The sequence below is a fragment of the Furipterus horrens genome, unplaced genomic scaffold (genome assembly GCF_987537825.1).
Source record: "Furipterus horrens unplaced genomic scaffold, mFurHor1.1.pri manual_scaffold_9, whole genome shotgun sequence".
Taxonomy (NCBI): Eukaryota; Metazoa; Chordata; class Mammalia; order Chiroptera; family Furipteridae; genus Furipterus; species Furipterus horrens.
In genome coordinates this window covers 4,281,243-4,301,832 of record NW_028327179.1, presented here as the reverse complement: position 1 = coordinate 4,301,832, position 20,590 = coordinate 4,281,243, and the positions used below count along the sequence as shown (strand labels likewise).

The 20,590-nt window shown below is 50.3% G+C and overlaps 1 protein-coding gene and 1 non-coding gene across 3 annotated transcripts in view; both read right to left on the bottom strand.

Annotated features, from left to right (window-relative positions):
* Window positions 1-20,590, bottom strand: part of IMMP2L (inner mitochondrial membrane peptidase subunit 2) — a 578,935-nt gene that overhangs the window by 204,733 nt on the left and 353,612 nt on the right. The window lies entirely within an intron of this gene.
* LOC150001212 (U1 spliceosomal RNA) lies at window positions 10,183-10,343 on the bottom strand. Its single transcript, XR_016513245.1, has one exon. It is a non-coding gene; the product is annotated as a U1 spliceosomal RNA (small nuclear RNA).

Sequence of the window (20,590 nt, the reverse complement as noted above, 5' to 3'; positions counted from 1 at the left end):
TTTGATTACAGTTGTCCCAATTTTCCCCCCATGGCTCTCCCCTGACCCGCCTACTCCCACAGGCAATCCCCACCCTGTTGTCCATGTCCGTGGGTCCTTTATACTTGTTCCCTGACTAGGTCCTCCCCCTTCTTTCCTGTGTTACCCCCTCCCCACTCTCGTCTGGGTGCTGTCAGTCTGTTCCTTATCTCCATGTCTCTGCTTCCAGTTTGTTCATTCTGCTCATTAGGTTCCACTTTTAGGTGAAATCACATGGTATTTGTCTTCCGCCGCCTGGCTTATTGCACTTAACGTAATGCTCTCCAGTTCCATCCATGCTGTTTCTCATTGTTGAAAATACATAATATATTTACAATAAATACTTCTATGCAACTAAGTATATACCAATGACAAAATTTTGAAGCTGTTTTATAGTAAAAGTGAAAACCAAATAACATACACATATTTTATCTCTTACCCCACCACCACCTGATGGACACATTCTCTTAAGACATCAGGGAAAAAACTGTAAACGTAATTGTTGGTAGTGAAAAAGTTAATAATGTCAACTTTTATTGGAATCTATTTTTATATTTTATAATTTCAACCAACTGCAACATAACATTTCGGAGCACTCACTGTGACTTGGGCAGACAAAATCCGACACTATTCGTGCTACCGATTACCTGCGCTGACCGATACACCAACGATCACTTTCATCAACAGCCTCGCTCAGTAAAAATGCTTACGTCATTTTCTGTTTATTGATCCTAATAAGCAGCATTCAGGGACAAGAGGCAAATAGGGATTGACAAGGCAATGATTCAAATAGATAGGTAAAATATCACGGCCCCCTGAATAAGGCATTTTAGCGACACACACTGCGGTGAGGCCCCTAACCATAAACCAACTTATAATTATCTCCCATCATCATGAAAACCTGAAGTCACATTTAAGTGACAATCTTTGTGAACTTGTTTAATTTTAGCTTCGAATTCATGGCCCCTGCCTCCCCAAATAATCCTGGCCAAAAACTCCACTGTGAATATTCCGGTTCCGTAGAGTCGCAGGAAATCCGAATGGACCGTACTTAAAACCGCAGACAAATCTATTTTCACACCTCCGATTAGTACCTGTGCTCTAGTCACAGTTAGCATCGCTTCTCTACCTATTTCATCTCGATTATTTTAGTTTTATCCTAACAAATGGTAAGTACAGGAGGATACGCCTCCTACTTTTATTTTCTTGCGCAACCTGGAGCAGAAGGAAGAGGCAGACTGACTGGTTTTCATTTTTGCCTCGGAAAGCCTCCTTCACTGCGTTATGTCCCAAATACAAGCCCTTAGTGTCGTGAAGCTGGACTCCCGGATGAACCTAACCAGCCTCCCTAAAGCCAGTGCCTGCCTGGCTTTTTAAAACATAAGCCTGGAGACACCGTTGCCACTTTAGAAACGCCGGCTCCCCAGTTACGTGATACATAGAAAGTTAGATCCCTAAGACCAGAGCCATGTTCGGGTGACACGCTCTTAACAATGGCAAGTTCTGGAATGTCTCTGGACAAGAACTAACGTGCTCATGCGTCGCCTTTCTAATAACAGCACATGTTAGTGCCCTTTCTTCTTTTCTCCCTTGGGAAGGGAACTTCTGTATTTTCCATACAGAAAGGTGAGAAGGCGTGTTTTATCATTGAAAGTAGATGTCCTGAGTTATGCTGGATCGGCCCAGACCCCATAGTCTGCTCACACGGTACTGGTGCTTCATTGAGGACGATGGGTGCAAAGCCTGCAGAAGAGGAACGGGGGGCAATGCTCTGCCCATTTTTTATGTAAACGTCGTGGCCCTCACAGAGCCTGTTGGGGGTCAAGGGCAGCCCAGGCCACGTCTGCGTCCGGAGCCTCTCAGCATATGAAGAAATGGAGGGGAGCCAAGCCCTGGCTCCGTCTAATGCGGCTTGTTCTAAATGTTTCCGTGGAACAGATGAACAAAGTTTTCAACATTTAAAAACGCAATATAACCCAATGGTGCTACTCACAAACCGCTTCAGGTTTGCCATCGCTGCTTTGAATATTTTATAATTTCCTAAAGGCGGCATGGTCCAGTAATAGAAGCAAAGCTTCCCGTTTCCTGGTGGACATTGTTTTCTGTCTTGTCAGTGTGTCCTTGTCTGTGTAGGACAACATTCAGATCTCCCGTTTCAGGCTTTTCTGAATGGAAACCCAGGTCGGCAGGGTTGCCCTGATCTTCCCTGCGGTGGGGCTGGTTCTTTTCCCCAGACAGAGACCGAGTGACTAAGTTTTGCGAATTTGAAAGATACACAACAAGGGGAGTCTGCTAATTGGGAAGGAAACCATGTCTCCAAGGACAATAACCCCCACCACGCCTTCCTGTTCTCTATGCATAGAGATGCCTGTAGGAGCCTTCTCCCAGCACACCTTCCGCAGCGACTGCCCCAGCCCCGTCTCCTGCGGGCTCACTGGTGCCCGGCCGACCAGCCCCGTCCAACCTGAGACCCCGCGAACCCTCGCTTTGCTCCTGCTGCGGCTGCTCCCTCGGCCTGGAAAATGCCTCCTTTCCACCCCGGCCCCCAGCATCCTATCCGCTGGCCACGCCGTTCCTCAAACAGCCTCTCCTTTATGAAACGGTCGCTGTGGCCCACATTTCTGCTTTTGGTAAACCTTGTCATGCTTCATGTATTTTTTGTTACATAAAGTATAATATACGATACAATTCTATGTGAATGTACTTCACTTCCCCAGGAGATTGTACGTCTGCTGAGGGCGAGGAGAGTCTCGGATTCAGCCCCCCAGTACCTGTGCACCCTGGCCTCATATATCACACATGGGAAATGTTAAATTACTGTATACTGGTTAGAAATTACAAGAGCCACAGATTCTGACAACATACCTACTGAAGTGAGTATTTCCAGTTGTTTCAAACCTAAATATCCAACTATGTATATTATAGCCGAGTTAGTGAATGACATGCAAAATAATTATACGTGTGTGACCCATATCAAGCATAAAGTGTGACGTTCATAAACATTAAACAAAGACGTATAATGATAATGCATCAATAATGTGGTCAGCCCTCAAAAGGAAGATAAATCATAATCACAATCTAGTTTAATTTTCCAAACAGAATCTAAGCCATATTTGAAATTCAAATAAAGATGTATTTTTTTTAACATCCCCGAGTTCCTCAATGTCTTGGCAAGAGGCTTACAATATACAGCAGATTCATTAGTAGGCGTGATCAGATCACTCAGGCATTTGTTTGTACGGAAAGTTCATCCAAATGGATCAAAATTCAGCCACCCTCTATATAAGTATAATTAAGAATATCTTCAGATACAATGCCATAATTAATGCTTATTCAAATTGCCCACTTCTTGCCAAATAAATTCATGTTGTCCTTGGAGGCCACTTGCCTTCAGTCCCTGCAGTTAAAATAACTTGGCTGGACCCCAGCTGCAAATCACTTAGGCGGGAGGAAGACAATTTCCTTCGTGAGAATCCTCTGCCTCAAAGGAAATACACGGTATGAGAAATGATAACCTACTCACGCTTACTGAGTTATCAGCCGACCTCACGTGAAGACAGAAGGGAAGTCGATCGTAAAATCACAGGGAGAACGACGTGCCCGCGTGAGGAAGACGCAGCAGCGTTGTTTCCTGTCCAAGGACTGGAAGAGTGAAGGCCAGGCCTCCCTAAGACGGTCCCGCCCTCTGACCTTTCGTTCCATGCCTGCTCCCCCGAGCTCCCGGCAGGCGGGGACACACCACTCTCACGGCTGCGATGACAGGAAGAGACAATGTCGTCCCTGCACTGGCGCAGCCCCCTCAGCTCGCCGGTCACTGTGCCGCCGGGGCCCGCGTACACCCTCGTCACTCTGCAGAAAGGCCCCTTGTTAGAGGTGAGCGATTGCCCCGGGAGGCCATCACTGGGCTGGTTTCCTCACCCTGTGTTCTCTAGAAAGTCCGCCCTGGGGGCAGCTCCTCTCCTTCACGGCAACCTTACCAACACAATGAAGATGCATCCTTTTTTTTCTTTTCGTTCCTTTTCTAGGCCTTCTCACGCCCCCCAATGAACATTAGGTCCTACTCAAAGCCGGCTCTTTTCTCTCTTGGCCTTGGCATTCTCGCGCCTGTGAGTATTACACGCTCACTTCCCGCCCAGCAGACTGACACTCTCCCAGACACAGCCACCTGCATGTGGCGTTGCCACCTGAGACTCAAGTGGTCAAAAAACAAGTCCACGGCTCTCTCTCCTGCTCCGCAGCCAGGAACCCCAGGAAACCCTGGAAAGAGCCAAACCGCAACGCTCCCGTCTTTGCTCCGTCTTACGGAGGACGTGCCCTAACGGAGGCCTGTGCTGGACACCGCAGCTTGAAAGCTGCTGTCCCCTGCCCACTTCAGGGCCGTCCGCCTTTGCAGCGCCTCTCCTGTCTGTCCGGGCTCTGCCCCTGCCCCTGTCCATACCCGGAGCCCACGCTCACTGGCCTTTCACGGAATAAAAAGAGCAAGCATGTCTCTCTGTGTATTCACGTTAATGTGCTCAGGAACGGTCACTCATTCCTTAAATAGTCACCATTATCTTTTCATCAAGTCATGACTTCTATAGAGAAACCACACATCGACCCTTCGCCCACAGCTGTCTACAGTGGCACACCGCACGGGAACTCAGCCTGCCCTTAGCTCTGTCCTCGGGGTTCTTTCTTCCCCTGAGGCTAAATGCAAAATGCACTAAGGTGTCCCTACATGCCCACCCTCACTGTCTTCTTCTAACAATAGGCGCAATGGAGCCCTCAGCTACACGCCACCGTCCCCAGCCTCTCCTACTGCCGACTGTGACCACATGACCAGGTCTTAGACAATGAGGGTGAGCAGAAACCCCATGCACAGCTCCCCAACTGTGCCTTTCCAAGGAAGAGGTGTGGCCTCGGCTTTTCCCCGACTTTCTGTCTTCGACTGCACAGATGCCAGAAACACCCAACGGGCTGGGGACCAACGGGGGGGGGGGGTGTCTGGTGCCTGAACGATCCCTTGGAGTGGAGCCCTGCCCCCAACCCCCTTTTCCAGACCACCTCGAACTTGGATGTCTGTGTACGAGAGAAATGAACATCTGCCTTATGTAAGCCTCTGCAATTTCTCCTTCTGTTAAAGTAGCCACTACAACAGGCCATCTAATAGGCAGATACCATCTCGTCAACACCTGTCCCACCCGTGAACAGAGCTGACGGGTGCGGCTCATCAGAGCCTGCAGCGCGAGGAGTTACGGAATAGCACCCCAGGCGATCCACGCCAGGAGAGAGGTTTGCTTGCTGCTACGCAGAAAGAAAGATGGTGCAAAGAAAAATTAAAGAGGGGCGTATTTTCAGCCTGGCTTTAATAAGAAAATAAATCTTCCCATCAAAGACCCGCAGCTCCAGCACATTCAAAGCGGGTAGGAAACCAGAGCACCACAACCGCACACCGTTTCTATTAGAAGGGAAAGGGGACATTCGGAAAAGCGCCGTAGAGAGAAGGAAACCAGCACGCACGTCCATCACTTGCTCACACGGAGACATGATCAGGGAAACCAGAAGGCGCGTGCCGATGCAGGCCGGCGGGGGGTGCGCACGTCACGCAGCCCGCTGAAGGGGACAACGGGAGCTGGGAGGACGCAGGAGGAACTCAGAACAGATCGACCAGATGCTAGGACAGGTGGCACGTTCTCCAATAAGGAAGAAGTGTGAGTTCCTACCTGAACCCCGCGGGAACCTATTTCTAGTTACCTCATTAATGATCATACTGGTGTTTATGGTAAAGAGCCGTTGTGAGAGAAAAGTGTTCTTCCCAGACGCTGATCAGCAAGAGGCCAAAGATGAGCTCAGGGACATAGCGAAATGACTTTGCTTCTTCCCTGAGATCAAGAGGTGCCTTGTGATAACGGAGTTTGGTTCAGTGACACGCAGAGTCCAACGTCCACAGACAGTCCTTGAAATGGACACGTTTGATGCAGAGAATTTTATATTTTAGTTCTTTCTGGTTTAAGCTTCTGAGAATCAGGTGGTTTCCCAGATCCGGCAAGATTCTAAGGATTCTTGCAACATCACCAGTAGCCGTGAGCCCCAGACAGAGGAAAGCCAGGCAAAGACATGCTACCACTCCCCCTAGCTTCTGCTGGTCTCTGTGCCCTAAGCCAAATGAACCACAAGCTGTGTGTGTTTCCTGCCTCCCTATAAGCCATGGAAGGGCACCAGTAAAGAAGTATAATTCTACAGGGGGGTCATTTCCCACAAGTCCATTGGCAGCATGTACGAGATGCTGAGGAAAGAAGTCCCACCAGATGGGATGCGCATAGGATGCCCTCAGTGCCACCGTGGGAAAAGCCCAGGGCTCAGTCTCAGCTCTACTGCTGCAGCAGGTGTGCCGCTTTGGGCGACCCACAGAAGAGCCCTAAATGTCGGTACGTTACACTGCAAGATTAAGGTCAAATAATGGCACCGGCAAGCATACGATCGCATGTCCAGTAAGTGCTGTGACGACACTGCAGGAGCATCTCCAAGGCCACCTGACCTAGTTTGGAATGTCAGCGAAGGCGTCCCCGAAGAGGGGATATTACAGCCAAGAGAAGGCCACGGGAGTGGTCCCCGGTGGGAGAAGGCGGTGGCAGCAGGAGCACAGGGCTCGGGACGGCCCAGGGGACAATGTAGCCATCGCAGGACAGCAGCCATTGTCCAGTGAAGGGGGTGAAGCAGGAGGGTGACCTGCCCACGGGAAGTGCTCCCTGCTGGGAAATAACATGGCCTCGTGGTCCTGACTCTGGGACCCAGAGACGGAGAGCCAGGGACCCGTCCCTCCTTCATGGGCAGTTGTAGACAATAATACAGACAGATGCTGTGGATCCTTCATCCCATTTCCCCAGTGGTAACCTCCCGCGTAGCTACAGCACCATGTCACGGCCACAGGACTCGCTGACCTGATTCAGACTTCAGCAGGTTTAGAGGCCCTACTTTGTATGTGTGTGTTGGTGCGTGTATTGAGTTTTATGTAATTTGACCTTCTATGTAGATCCGTGACTACCACTCTGCACAAGGCACAGAATAGTTCCATCACAAGGACCCCCCAGCTCCCCTCCAATAGCCCCACCCACCGCCCTCCCTCCTCCCACCACATCTCTGGAAACTCTGCCAACCACGAACCTGATCTCCATCTCTACAATGTAGTAATTTCAAGAATGTGATAGAAATGGAATCATATCAAATGTGCCTTTTTATTATTTTTCTTCGCTAAGCATAATTCCTTTATGACCCATCCAAGTTGCTCGGTGTTTTCCAAAGTCCCTTCCTTTTGATGGCTAAGGCGTATATATTTGAGACACAAAACCTTCCTCAGACGTGTGGTCTGCCAACATTTCCTCCAAGTCTTTAGCTCATTCCATAGGGAGGATAAATAATAATCACCATGCACAAGCAGGGCATTAGAAAGGGAGATATGTGTGAAACACTCAGAACTTGCCAAGTTCTTTACATGCAGGACCCTGTAGGTAAAACTATACTTGCTAAGGTGCTCTAGCTGTGCAGAAGGGAAGCTCTGTTGCACTTCGTAAGCTCATGTACTTGGTAATATAGACTCTGCTCTTTCAAACTTCATGTGTGTAAATTGTTCCTTATGAAACTGGCGTTAATTCAAAGATGGCATCACTCATGTCCCCTTGGTGGGGACGACTGGAAGGCTTGGCTCAGAGGGGACTGTCAACTGGATGGCCTAAGAGAAGCCACTTCTAGAAGGCAGCCCTGGGGTCGCTGGATTCCCACATGGCAGCTCAGGGGTCCCACAGAGAGTTTCCAGATGACAGCGAGTGAACGCTGACCACTTCTTAAGGCAACTGGCGCAGTGTGACTTCACGGTACCCAACTGGTCAAGGCTGGCATTAAGCTCTCTCAGGTTCAAGGCAGAGAAAGAGGATGACATCTCTCCACAGGAAGATTGGTGGAGAGCTCACAGCAATCTGTACCCGTCCCGATTTTTTTTGGTGGTGGATTAAAAGAGAAATGTTCTGAGTTCTTAAATATCTGAAAATACCAGAAGAGAAAGCAAATACCACTTCAAGCTGAAAAAGAGATTTTGCCTCAAAACTGAAAACAATGCTCTGTCTGGTATCCAGAGCTGAGTCCCAGAGAAGTCAAACGAAATCTGTTCCATGTTCCTTTTTAAGATATTTTTTTCCTCCTCTTGAAGCTTTTATGATCTCATACTTACCGTGCTCCAAAAATCCAGGATCTCGGTGCACATTATTGTAGAAGCACACTCGAAAGATAAATGTCCTTCTTCAGATCGAGGCTATTGTCCATTACTATTTTCTCATTAAATCCTTGTTTTTTTATTTCCCACCTCTTTTGTGAGATGTATCTTTCCTTACAGGTTTAGTTTTTACACTTTTTCTCTCTGTGTCCTCTTACTCTACTTTCTGCGTGATTTTATCGATGTTTTCTAACTTTGTTGATAGAATTCTGACAATCACATTTTTATTTTCTAAGAGCGCTCTCTCGTTCTCCAACGGCTCCTTTATCAGAGTATCCGTAACTCTTACTTCAGGCTCTCAGATCGTTCTGATTATGTCAGATGAACAACAACAAAAAAAATAAGCTTCATGTTCCCCGAGTTTTCATCTGGGACCGACGTCCTCCTTCACGTATTTGACCTTTGCCGCTCCTGTCATTGGGCGGGGAGAAGAAGCTGCTGACGCAGGTGTCGCCTGCTGCTCTGGGAGGAGGGCTTTGCTCGCTGGGGCTTTTCCTGAGTGGCTTCTCTGACTGGGAGATCTGTGGGGCACGGGGCGTCCTGCAGGGAAGGCACCCCAGGCAAAGGGCTAAAGCTGGGACCTTGCCGGGTAGGAGCGCAGAGCAGGGAGCCCGCCCAGACAGGTTCAGACGCCTCTCAAATGCCCCAGTGAGGGCTTTCCTGCCTTCGCTCTGTGACGTCCACATCCGCACAGAAGCGTTAGCCTTCCCAAGTCCACCCTCTCAACGTCTTTACCGTGCACCCACCCGCTTTGGTCCTGGATCGTGGCTTTAATGGGTCACTTGACACAGGACTCTGTTCTGAGGACAGGAATTGGGGAGAAGGATGAAGGTAGTTTCAATGAAGCCCCATGTGTAGCTGCTTCTTACTAACCCTCCCCGATGGGCCCTCCTTGCTGACTGTCAGCCCAGAATCCATCTCCTCTGTTGAAGGCTTATCTCTTTTCATTATTTCATGAGGGACAGAAACTAAGCACAATATTCCCGATCTACTGCCTCTAAGTAACCTTTTATGTTTAGTCTCAAGTTAGCCGTGGTAACAGCTATGCCTTTATGGGTACAGAAGGCAATGAGGTGGTAACCTATTTGGGTGAAGGGGGCTTCGTTTTGTAAATACCTCTTATCACATACCATTTACAATCTACCTCTTATTAAATACTCATTAAAGAATCAGGTGGGTGATTCCCCTCCGCAGGCGAAAACGATGGAACTTCTCCCCAATATGTTGGTCCCTTTGCTTGTTTTGCAAAGTCAAGAAACAGACAGTGAAAGAGCTGAAAAGGCCGAAGTCAGCCGCAAGCGCGCCGGACGAGAACTGCTGCCAGACGCGCCGTGTGGACAATGGTACCCGTCGGCCAGCCCGTCAGCGTGTCACGGCTGGTGGACACGCCTGGACGCAGCAGGACCGACAGCACATGGGGAACCCTCTGCCCGTGCCGCCAGAGCGGAAGGGCCCCCGGGGCCCCCAGGACGGGCACGCACATCGTGTTTAGGTCTCTGACACAAGAGCCGAAACACCTGCCGGTGGTTATTGTGTGAAACATTATTTTGTTCCCAGAAAATGAAATAACAGAATGTTTAATTACTTCAAACATCATTTTAAGCCAATCTTCTATGAGGTTCCCAATATAATTAAAATCCGCTGAAGCATGACTTCAACTGACATATTTTTCATACGGTATATTATCATACTCAATCAAGTATGAAAGTGGGCTAAAAGTATAAAACTATTACATAAATATAGTAGGTCCTTAAATAACGCTGTGACAGGTTCATTTTAAAGATATTAAAGAAAACTGGAGAAGGCAGATTAAAATCAGCTGCTTTTATATCAGAAAAGATCCTGTTTCATTATAACTATCTCTTATTTTATTTACTTATTTATTTATTTATTTATTTATTTATTTATTTATTTATTTTTAGGGGGGCGCAAACGCAGTCCCCCACGACCACAAATCATGCCGTCGAGTTTCCCACATTGGGGGACATCGCAGGGGTCAGCACACCCGGAGGGTGGCAGACAAGCCCTGCCTGGGAAAGCCACCTTCATGACCAGGGTCTCTCCCCTCCCAGGTAAGCATGTTTTTTTTTTTCTTTTTATCAATACTTTTTTATAGGCGATATATGGTTGACAAAATAAAAATAAAAATAAAAATATAGTCAGCATTATTTATTCATTAGGGAAATACCCATCAAAAAACCACCTTTAAATTATATTTCACACTTAATGAAATGGTTTTTAAAACTGACACTGCTGAGTTTTGGAAATATGCAAACAAACGGAACCTTAAGGCACTGCTAATGGCCCAGTCACTCTGCGACGACAGTCTGGTTGTTTAACTAGCAGTAAGGGAACGAAGAGTCAGAAGTTGGAACTTGCCAGAGAGACCCTATCAGTTGTGGCACGGATCTTAAACTCACACCTAATTCAAGATACTATCTTTTCCAGTGTATGCTACTGTCTCTCTCTCTCTCTCTCTCTCTCTCTCTCTTTTGAGTAACAGAATTATTTTTAAAATTTATTTTTATTGTATTTTTTCCCATCCCCATTTATCCCCCTTATACCTTTTCCACCTCCCTCCTCCCTCCCCCATCACCATTTGAGTAACTACTATTATGAAATTTAGAAGGTAGTTAATTATCTCTCACATGATTCAATTAAAGAAAAATTTACTAGAATCTCACAATTAATAATCTGTCAAAATCCTTCACCGCTAGAACATGATAAAAATGATAATTAAGTGTCAAGCCAAGTTCAGACATGCATAGTTAACAGTGAGCACTAGTGGCAGACCAAGGTCACACGGTCATCCCCATTTACAACGGGCGCAGACCCTGTTCTCACAAGGTCGCTGAGAAAAACAGACAGGTCATCCATTTTCATGCGAGGGAGACAGAAGCGCACAATTAGAGGTGGGAGACCAGCTCACAGCCAGAAAAGGGACCCCACCAAATTCCTCCAACCTGCCAATACGACGCAGAGAGGTACTCAAGGCATCGCCACGGAACAGAGCAAAATGGAATTAAACCTCAGTGCCCGCTGGTACATAAAACGCCAATAATATCACTACTAGCCATAGCTCCCTCTCCCTTCCTTGGCAAAACTCACTGAACTTCCTGCTACCGCAGGGGTCAAGTGCAGGGAGAACAAAGGGAGAGGCCCTGTGAGGTGCCGGCGGATTCTGCGAGTTGCAGAAACAGAGTACCAGATGTAAGAAGGAGGCCAAGGTTACCCTAGAGCGACAGAGTTCTTCTCAGACCCCCCGAGGGAGAAGCACGTCTGGGATTAGCCAGCCGAAGGTGTGAACGTCCCAGGAGAAGGTGCGCAGATGGCTGGTCAGAAACCAAGAGCAAGGAAAACACATCAGGGACCCAGCAAGCCAACCACGGTTTCGCCAGCGAAGTCCTCGGGGAAGGAGATGATGGGCTTGCGTGAGCTGGGCCGCCCGCCCCTTCCCACTGCAGACGTGCGTCTGTTTCCAGGCAGACACCATTCTTCAGAACGCTCTGTGGTTCAGATGGGGGGTTTCAAGTCTCACACCTGGAGTTCACGGGGCCCTTCAGAAGCCGTACTAGGGAAGGGGGGGGGGGTGCAGGGAATGAAGTGACTAGACCAGTTCTGCTTCCACGTGTCACGTGCTTGGCCAAGGGATACATGTAGCTGAACTGCTTGAGCTGTTCTGATGGCAGGTCCACCCCACGGTGTTCCCGACACCCCTTCAGCTCCCACGCAGCCTGACTCTGGGAATCACCCCGGAGAGCAGTCGTCAGCAGCATGGGGCACCAGAAAGAAGGCTCCTTTCGGAAAGAACATGCGCGCGGTTCGGTTTCACTTTCACTGCCTCGTGTGAGTTTGGGGAGGGGGAGCCCGTGCATGGGAGACAGACTACCTGGGGGAACGTGGGTAAGGCCAAGTTTCCCCCGGTGCACATCACGGGCCGCGGTACCGCTGCCGTGAGGGTGCCGCCTCCTGAGCTGTTCTCCTGGTGACACAGACAGACACTGCAACCTTCGAGTCATGCGTGTCCTTTGGAAGGATTCCTCCATGACCATAGCATTACCGCTACTATCCTTATCGTTCTTAGTTCCCATCAGCATCTTGTCATGCGCCGAATCCGAACAGCCTGGGCTTGGCCTGCCTCCCAGACTTTTCCTCTTCATTTGTTTGGTCTCCCTTGAGATGTAAGTGGAGATGATACTGATGCATGTCCTCGCCTCTCTATCTTAGAGACTCGGGGGATACAAGTGCCAAAGGAGATGTTCTTTATGAAACAGCATATCAGCTGTAAAACAAACACTGGCTTATTCCATAGTCACTCACTCACGTGGTCATACTATCATCAAAATATCGCTTAGATAAAGCCAGAGGTCACAGCAAAGTAGGTGTCTTGGTAAACTACAAAGTACTGGGGAAATAAAGATCTGCTATAGCCATTAATGTGTTAGTGTTCTCAGTCTGTAAATCGCAGACGTACAGGGGAGTACAGAAGGCAAAACTAAACACTAGGTTTGGTGAAATAAGAAAAAGGTGTTTGTGTGAGTCGGTGTCCTTCTTTGCAAATCCAGGTCCTTTCCCCACTCCACGGGCTGCGCCTCTGAGTTTATACCTGGAAATTTCATTTAAAACAGATTTTCAGAAAGATGTTTATTTAAGGAATTGAGAGGCACCCCTTTGTATAGTCTCAGCTAGTACCTACGGGGAAGTTTTAGAAAGAAAGTGAGGCGTCACTGCCGCACATCATGGGTTCGTTGAGAGAAAAGGCGGGAGGGAGAACGGGGCCCCGCAGGAGAGCTCAGGGCCCACTGAGGCCGGGGAAGACCGCCTAGGTTTCCGCGGTGTTACCACGTCCCATCTTGGTGATTATGCAAGTTACCTCAGCTTCTACAGAAAAGGAGGTGACATCCCGGTTTCATAGGGTCACCACGAGGCTGAAACAATTCTCACAAAGCCTTTAGTTCAGGACTTGTCCCTGAGTCCACATCTGGGTACATGAGCTGATAGGATTACTATTATGGTCTCAAGTTTCCACTTCTGCCTCCTTGCATGTTCTAAGATCTTCTGGGAAACAAATCATTACCCCCAGAATAGAAGCAACACCATGGCCCTAAGACCTGCTCAGAGCTGAATACAATACAATACGGCACGCTCTGGCCACCGCCCCCTTCAAGGGCGCAGAGCCAAGGGGTGCTGGGTCTCCTTGGGACACGGGCCTCAGGGCCCATGCTCACGGGCTCCTGCCTCTGGGCACGTTACTTTCAGTTTATGCTACATGGGCGGTTTATTTCCTTACCTTCCAGCAATAAAACCATTAATAAAACAACTGGGCACTGGGGAAAACAAATAAATGTTGGATTTTGAAAACCTCAGGGTAGATGTGCAAAGGAAAAGAAAAGTATTCTCACTTATCACATCAAATCTATCAAATCAGCGCAGCTAAATCTAATTCACGCTGTTGCAGGTGACGATGAGATCCAACATGGGGACAGCGACTAAGTCCTGAACGGCTCGGGAGCCCCCCCCACCCCCCCGGCAGTCGTGTTCGTCATCGGAAGGGCTGGGATAGTGAACTCAACACCAGACAGACCCGAAGAACTCGGGCCGGAACTCCTGTTTACGGACTGTTTACTCCTGCTTATGTTGCTGTCCACGTTGGTGGTTACATTTAGAACGCTGCCTGTCTCTTTTTCTTAAACCTCACCAAGGATGTTTATTGATTTGAGGGAGAGGGAGGGAAGAGGAGAGAAACATCGATTGGTTGCCCCCATATGTGCCCCAAACAGGGATCGAACCCACGACCTAGGTAATGTACCCTGCCCGGGACTCAAATGCACCACCTTCTTTGACGCACGAGGTGATGCCCCCACCAGCTGGGCCACCTGGCCAGAGCTGGGCGCGTGGACTTCCGACACTGAAAGTGATTTTAAGAAGCAACCAGCTTAACCCTCTCCAGCAAGTGTACGTTTTCCCACAGCAGCCGTTTTTTTTAGTATTCATCCATTCGTGAGACATGCATGAAGCACAAACCTTTGACAGCTGCTACTCTGGGGAGCGTATAGTCCCCTGCTTTTCTGTGTCTTTCCAGAGCAACCATGTTCTCCAGCGTCTCGGGTCCTCACGTCACCGGTCCAGGAGCTGAGCATCTGATTGGTCCCGCTGTCCCGTTATTGGACCTGCTGTCCCCAGACTCTCCCCAGTGGAGCCCACATTCCCCTTTTTCCTGAAAGCCTGCTGCTATCAGGTATGTTCTCGGAGATCTGTCTCCTTCCAGACAGCTTCCCTTTCTCATTTGCTTCCGATGTTTCTGCTGGATTATCCTTACCCGCCCGCACCTCTGTCTTATTTCTCAGTTCCCCCATTCCTCCCTGCGTCCTTATGCCAGGTGGACGCTAGGCCCTGCCATTCCATCAAAACAGCACTGGCTGGGGTCAGCAGCCGCCGACAGGGCTGGTCACTCCCTCCTTGAGGCGCATGCATCCTTCACTGGGCCTCTGAAATATGGTCCCTCCTTAACTGCGTTTCCGCCTCATCAGCCGTGACTTTCAGCCACCCTTGCTGATTGGCCCTCCTCTCCCGGACCTGGATGTGTTAGAGTCCCCGGGGCTCAGACCTTCTCCCTCATCGCCCGCACTCACTCTGCAGTTCAGCTAACCCAGCCTCATGTGCGTGTGTGTACACATATGCACGTGTCATGTGTGTGTGTGTACACACACGTGTGTTGTGTGTACATATACGTGTGAGTGCCAGGTGCTTGTGTGCACACACACACATATGTGAGCCCATGTGCGCATACTTATGCAAGCAAACGCGTACGCATATACAATACATGCATGTTTGTATAGACATTCATTCCAGACTTCGCTGAGTTACAGATTCACACACCCAGCTGCCCACCTGTCGTCCCCACGTGGCTGCAGCACATGCACCCCAAATGTGGCAGGTGGCCGGCCAGAAGTCTGACCCCCGCTTTCCACCCTGTTACGTGTGCAAGCCTTCCCAGCCTTCCACATCGCACGGAAATAGCAGCCGCACCCTTGCAGCTTGAAAACCTGAAGGTCTGATTTACTCTTTTCTTTGTTTCTCACCGACACCCAATTCCTCAGCAAATCTCTGCTGCTCTCCCGTCCGAACCCCCATGAGCCAGCGCCTCCTCACTGCTCGCCCGGCCGCCGTTCCAGGCCACAGTCTGCGCCCTGCGTAAAGACGCCAACAGCGTCCCCACCCCTGCTCCCATGTTCTCTCCTGTCGCTCCCCAGTCCCTGCTCTCAGCACCACACCGGGGTGAGCCCGGACCACGCCACTGAAACGTTCCTCTGCTCCCAGCCACCCGCGGCCCCTGCGGCCCCACGCGGGGCGGCACCCAGCGCATCCCCGGGCCACCCTCTCCCACCAGCCCCGCCTGCTGCACTGTGGGGGACACGGGCTGTCCTGCTGTACTGTGAGTGCTACGGCCTCAGGGACTTGGCACTGACGGGCCCTCTGCCCTACACGGCTCCCTCCCCCGTTCGCTTCAAGTCTCTGGTCCAAACTCATCATGTTGGAAAGCGCGCTTCCCTGAAAAGCATGTCACGGACACTGCTTTCAGGCAGCGAGGCGCTTTCTACCCGCCTGAAACCTGATTTTTCTCCATAGCACTCGTAGATGGCTCTACACACACACACACACGCACACACGCACAGTCGTACACGCAAACACACACGTGTGCACACACGCGCACACAGTCGCACGCGCAAACACGCACAGTCGCACGCGCAAATACACACGTGCACACACGCACACGCACACAGTCGCATGTGCAAACACACACGCGCGCGCACACTCACACACGCGCGTGCACACACAGTCGCACACGCGCACACACACGCACACGCACACACACACACTCACATGCAAACACAGAATGCTGCTGTTACCGCTCGTTGCTGCATCTCCTCCTCATGCTACCCACACACGGAAGCGTGTAGCCTGCATGCCGACAGGGCCTCTGTGAGGGGAGGGGCCGCTGCGTCCTCAGCCTGGAACAGGCAGAACTCAAAACTGATGGCGTGTGGGCAGCGAGCAGGGGGCAGGGAGCCACCACGTGGGAAGACCGGCGAAACGGTCCACGGGAGGGTCAGCACTGGCCTGCCTTGAGTGATAAAGGACGCGTTAGCCATTTCTGGAGATGAGATAGATCACTCCAAACAAAAGCAGGGCCCTGCACGGACCTGGGGCCGCTGTGGGTCATCCCGGGGTCAGTCATTCATCACGACCCGCCCACTGAGTGGCCTCGGCTTCCATCGATCACGCTCCGAGCTAAAGGGCTTTCGCACGTGGGATCCATACACAACCGACCACTCGCTCCGACGCCGTTCTGCAATTTTTTCTGGCTGTCCTTTCAGTACAATCGATGTTTACTGTTTATCTGTGTGCCTGACACCTCAGAAACAATAGAAAGCTCGGTTATCAGGCCTTTACCAGATTGTTCTACACAGAAGATTCTGCTCACAAGTAGCTTTACTGTTGCAAAGCATTCCTTTAGTTTGGCCAGAATGGGCATCCTGATGTTTGGTAAAATGCTAGGGATCGCAATGTGCTCATCAATACTATCTGAGCAAGCCAGAGCAATTACAGATTTAATGCCGAATCTATGACTTTCTCAGCCTGTTTTTCCATCTCAGCTTCAAGGCTAACAATTTCCTACGATGGTACATTCCAAGGGGGCAGAGGCTGTGATGAGGAGACCCCACAGAGGACCACCCGCAGCCCCTGAAAACACCAATAAGCATGAGGCACAGCAAGCACCCCAGGCCTAGACGGGCATCTTTCAGATGAAATATTTCCAACTTAAATCGTTAACATGTGACCATTAAAAACTTGGGCGTACTGAAAACGTGCGTGTTATACATGGCTCTCGCCATATTTATTTTTGTTTCGGTTTTCAGTCTGTCTAGAAAGGGAGGAGAGAGAGAGATGTTCAAGCTTTGGCAACAGCAGAAGCAGAGTCACAAAACCAGTTCCATTCACATTCCAGGTTCTCGGTGCTCCCTGAGCAGATGCTGAAGATCTCCTGCCGTGGTCTGGAGATCACAGAGAGGGAAGTCGAACAGAGGCTCCGACCCTGACACGCTCTCGGTAACCGTGCTCCGGGCACTGCTCCTGCTCCTAAACGCCCGCCCTCGTTCACGGAGGAACTCCCGGAATGAACTCCCGGGCTGTCGTCCCCACGACGGGGCAGCCCAGCTGCTGGCTGACTTACCGCCGAGTCCTACTGAACAGCTGAGGTTTGAACCACATCAGCTGATCTGCCGGTTTCTCCGGTAAATATCCCACGTGCCTCCCACAGGTTCCACAGGCGCGAGAAAGAGACGAGAGAAAGAGAGACGAGAGTCTCGGGGGAGACAGGAGTCTGGGGCGTTCTCTACACCATCCTCTGCTTCTCTGTCTCAGTTATACCTCATTTCTGACACAGACTTCCAAAGACCTGCTATTGAACATAGAAATGTTTCCATGAACAGCAAAGGAAAGGTTTTAGAGAAGCCATGTGGTCTTATGTCTTTAGTAACGTAACAGATATCTTAGGTGAACAATTATTTCTATGGAGACAGATCTTCACTTCCTCCCTGGTTCTTTTTCCTCCAAGGGCCGCTCATCACGTTTAATCACTGGAATGAGTCCCCCCACGCACAGGCCTGCAGATCCACACAGACGCCTGCAGAGGAGGGAACAGCATAACCCAGAAGCACATCCTCACGGGTCCAAGGAGCAGACACTCAGCATCACAGCTACGAAGAATGTGCCATCCGACCGTCAGCATGCTGCCCTCAGAATGACCCTTGCTATGGATCTCAGTGCACAGTTTCAGGGCTGGAAGCGGGGTGCAGACCCAGACCAGATGCCTATGTTACACAGGAGGACACTGGGGTGTGTGGCCATCTAGTGGGTTTCTAAGGCCCAGAGCCATTGGGACTTCAGCCCATGTGTGCAGGGAGAAAGCAAGCGAGTGTCCAGGGGAGACGCAGCAGCACCCGGGTGCGGAGCACGTGGCGTCCCCCGGCCACACCCCACCCGGAGAAAGGGTGCTCGGGCCTCCGCAGGACGAACGCAGCACAATTTTGACCAGAGGTGAGTCTGAGGAATGGCTTCAGTGCTGACTGCTGAATGAAGCTCTCAGAGCTAGCAAACAAACCAACGAAGGCCAGACGCAGGCCCCGCACTGACAGCGTCCCAGGCGGAGATGCGTCCCGCGTCCCCTCACCCTGGAAGGCGGGCCAGCACACAAGGGCGGGGGTTAGGAAAGGCTGGTAGACACGCGCGGATGGGCAGTGCTGGTGGAGAGGAAGCAGAGGAGCCCTCCCAGGGGATTTTTGAACCCGTGGGCCCAGGCACCCCGGGGAGAGAGATACTAGTGGGCAGCCTTAATCACGCCGTGTTATCGAGACTAAACGTTCCGTGGTCTCCTGTTTGCTGAGAGGGGCACTTGTTACCACCCAACTCAGGGAGACAGCTCACCTGCAGACGTCCCGCTCCGGCCCTTTCCTAGAGCCGCGTGCTCCCACACGGACACAGGGAGGTGTGTGCATTAAAGAACAGACATGAAACCATGCGCTGAGGGGCCATTTTCTTTCAGGAAAGCGGGACGCCTGAGGGGCAGCCTGCCCAGGAAAAGCAGTGTCTCTCTCACGGGTGACAGCGGGCCAATTCCAGACCCAGGCACCCCTCCGAGTCACAGCCTGGGCGAGGGAGGCGAGGACGGGGACTCAGGGACACAAAACTCCTTCTGTGGACCAAGACTGCTCGCCGGGCCTGGGTGATGATACCTCCAGACGCGCTGTCTCCTTTTCCAAGACCAGGCAAGGAATGCGTCCTGACACCATGGTGCGCTGAAGCCACGAGGTGGACGAAAGGTGTCCAACGCCTCTCGTTGCCATGAAGGGTCACGGAGCAGACACACCGTGAGTGGAAGGGGGAACTACCCGCTTGCTCGTGTGGCAGTGGTAGGTGACAGTGCACTGCTCACCGGCAAGAAACCGTCCCGGCGTGGGGATGGGCGGGACCTGAGTTTGGAACCGGCTGACACGTGTCTGGTGGGAAAGTTGGAGCAAAACTCTTGGGACCTCAGCTCCGCTCGCGCCGCAGCTCCTCTGGGGCTTTGAGGCCTGTCCTCACCCTGGAGCTGGCTTCTCCTGAGCCGCTTCCATCTTCCGAGTGCGACAGTGAGAGAGTAGGGACGTCAGTTCCCGGCCCCTGCCTCTGGAAGGGGACGCAGGCATTCAGTGAGTCAGAGCGGGACACAATTTACAGGAAAATAGAATTCTTTTTAAAAATTTTTTTCCTCACTTGAGGACATTTTTTCATGGATTTTAGAGAGAGAGGAAGGGAGGGAGGGAGAGAGTAGAGGGGAAGAAAGGGGGCAGGCATTGATGCAACAGAGAAACGCCTGATTGGTTGCCCCCTGCACGCACCTGCACTGGGGATCGAACCCGCAGCCTTTTGGTTTATGGGACGATGATCCAACCAACCAAGCCACAATGGCCAGGCCAACAAGAATTCCATTAGGAGGAGAAATAAATAAAACATGTTCTATGAGCTCTCTCAGTGAACATTTGATCTAGCAAATTCTAACGTGCCACATCTCTAATGAGCTGTAGAAGCACGCGTGCTCAGAGAAAACAGGGCGCTTATTTCCATTATCTGGAATTTATATTATGCTCTCCCCTACAGGGCTCCAGCACCTCCTGCAGTATAACAATTACCCCCAGAAATTCCCCACTCGGTGCCAGCGGCGCTTCCCAGGAACGCAGTCAGTAATATAAAAACAAATGTATATTTCGGAGCGGCCAATGGGTATGAATGCAGCCACTCCCCCGCGTCCAGTTTCCAGGGCTCACTCACAGTGATGTCTATATAGGCCACTAAGCAGGCAAATCAGACAGGAGCTGAGCTCACACGCAGCATTAAACACGTTGAAAACAAATCTTGATAGAGATTAAGCTTGAGAAGGCAAATAAATACAGATTTAGAACATATATATATATATATAAAGTATTTTATATTATATATACACAAAAATATATACATATAACTACAGATATAGAGTGGAAATATTTATATATAAAACAGGAAGTGTTATATATTTTCTCTATCTATATAAAATTAGCCTCTCTGGAGCTGAAGGTCGAGATAGGTGTCTATATGTATCCAGGGTCACAGAACTGAATTTCCAAGGTGACCCGGCCTGACCCCTTTAGGTGACACATTTACCTGCAAAGGCTTTAGCCTTTGTCTTGCTGATGAGGAAGAGGAAGCTTCGAGGACCCACTGTGTCTGATTTATGAAAGCACCCTGACT